Source organism: Trichechus manatus, unplaced genomic scaffold (genome assembly GCF_000243295.1).
Source record: "Trichechus manatus latirostris isolate Lorelei unplaced genomic scaffold, TriManLat1.0 scaffold00021, whole genome shotgun sequence".
Taxonomy (NCBI): Eukaryota; Metazoa; Chordata; class Mammalia; order Sirenia; family Trichechidae; genus Trichechus; species Trichechus manatus.
The window spans coordinates 2,649,333-2,651,727 of record NW_004443957.1 but is presented as its reverse complement, the minus strand read 5'-3'; positions in this window follow the sequence as shown (position 1 = coordinate 2,651,727).

The window sequence follows — 2,395 nt, the reverse complement described above, 5'->3', positions numbered from 1 at the left end:
AAGTTATTTTGAAAAATTTCACAGTTTGAGAAAATTTGGTTAAGAATGATAAAATGAGCTCCCATAAACTCTTCATTGAAATGCACTAGTTGTTAACATTTGGCTACATTTGCTTTGTCTCTCTCAGTCTCTCTATTATTATTATTATTTGCTTAAACCATTTGAGAATAAGTTGCAGAGATCATGCCTAAATTTTTCAGCATGTATCTCCTAACAACAAAGACATTCTCTGTGTAACGACAGTGCAATAACTGTAGCTGTTGTGAGGTGCAGTTGAGTCAGTTCCAACTCATAGTGGCTCTACATACAACAGAATGAAACACTGACCGATCCTGCGCCATCCTCACAATCATTGCTATGTTTGAGCCAATTGTTGCAGTCACTGTGTCAGTCCATCTCGTTGAGGGTCTTCCTCTTTTTCGCTGACTCTCTACCTTACCAAGCAGGATATCCTTCTCCTGGGACTGGTGCCTCCTGATTACCTGTTCAAAGTACCTGAGATGTAGTCTCGCCATCCTCACTTTCAAGGAGCATTCTGGCAGTACTTCTTCCAAGACAGACTTGTTCCTTCTTCTGGCAGTCCATGGAATATTCAGTATTCTTCACCAACACCATAACTGAAAGGCATCGATTCTTCTTTGGTCTTCGTTACCGATTGTCCAGCTTTCACATGCATATGAGGCAATTGAAAATACCATGACTTGGGTCAGGCGCACCCCAGTCCCCAAAGTCACTTTAAAGAGGTCTTTGGCAGCAGATTTGCCCAGTGAAATGTGTCGTTTGATTTCTTGACTGCTGCTTTCATGGGCGTTGATTGTAAATCCAAGTAAAATGAAATCCTTGACAAGTTCAATCTTTTCTCCATTTATCATGACATTGCTTATGGGTCCAGTTGTGAGGATTTTTGTTTTCTTTATGTTGTTGAAAGGGGGTGGTCCTGGGCACCATCTGGCCCCTGAACTCTGTCTCCCATGTCCTGAGCCTGATACCATCCTGCTCTGCCCAGTTTAACCAGAAAGGATCTGATGTCCCTTTCCAGGATTACTCTGCCTGATTCTCTCAGATCTTTGCCCGACTTGATCCAGGCATGCCACTAAAGTAGGAATACAAGCTGATTAGAGGGGTCTTAGCTTTAAGGGAGAATTTAAAGCCCCATTAGAACAGTTAGGTAATCTCTCAGATTTGAAATAAGGTGGGAAATAAAGGATTCCTATTAGAAGTAAAAGGTCTGGCTTTGAAAGAACCAAGTGGGGAAGGGATTGATGTTTTTGGTGGTTGTTTTCAGGATCTTTAATGGAGAAGGGAAATTTAACAACTTCCTAGGAAAGAAAAAACCCCTGTCCTCTCCGTCTGCCTCCCCGCCTCGCCCCCTGCCCCATCCATGTATATCAAGAGAAAAAGGATGCAGGTGTTTCCTCTGTTTTAGGGCTTCCCCAGCTGCTGTATCCAGGCCTGCTGTACTTGGGTTGCCTGCATTTGGGCTTGAAAGCGTGGGTCATATGCTGGAAATATAAACAGAAATGAGCCTTGGGAATGTGGGCCGTCATTCACTCTTGTCTATTGCAACAGCAACCGAAATCCTCTCCAGTCTGCTGCCCATATCCACCCTTCTTGCCACTGCCAGAGTGAACGAGCAGAAATGAAAGTCTCATCCTGTCAGCCCCATCCCTGACCACCCTTCCATCAAGTCAATTCTGACTCATAGCCACCTTATAGGACAGAGTAGAACTGCCCCACAGGGTTTCCAAGGAGTGCCCGGTGGCTTCAAACTGCCAACCTTTTGGTTAGCAGCCGTAGCTCTTAACCACTATGCCACCAAGGTTTTCGACCACCCTTCAATACCCCTTATTGTCTATTTTATTAATTCCCAGAATTTTGCAATCCCTGGGCCAACGAAATTTTAGGCAAAAATCAAGATCAACATGGAATTACCAACTTTTTTATTGTCACAATCATTTGATAAAGATAGGACGTTTAAACACCAAAATATAGGGAAGACATCGTGTCAGAATAAGAGAGTTCTTTTAATTAAAAATGATTAACTCTATAAAAAATTCAATATATATATATATGTTGTTGTTGTTAGGTGCTGTTGAGTCATTTCCAACTCATAGTGACCCTATGTACAGCAGAACGAAACACTGCCTGGTCCTGCGCCATCCTCATAATCGTTGTTATGGTTGAGCCCATTGTTGCAGCCAGTGTGTGGTATATATATATATTTGTAATCATATGTATGTATACATATATATGAAGCTCTGGTGGTGCAGTGGTTAAGAGCTTGGCTGCCAACCAGAAGGCTGGCATGTTCGAATTTACCAGCTGCTCCTTGGAAGCCCTATCGGGCAGTTCTACTCTGTCCTATAGGGTCACTATGAGTCGGAATCAACTCGAC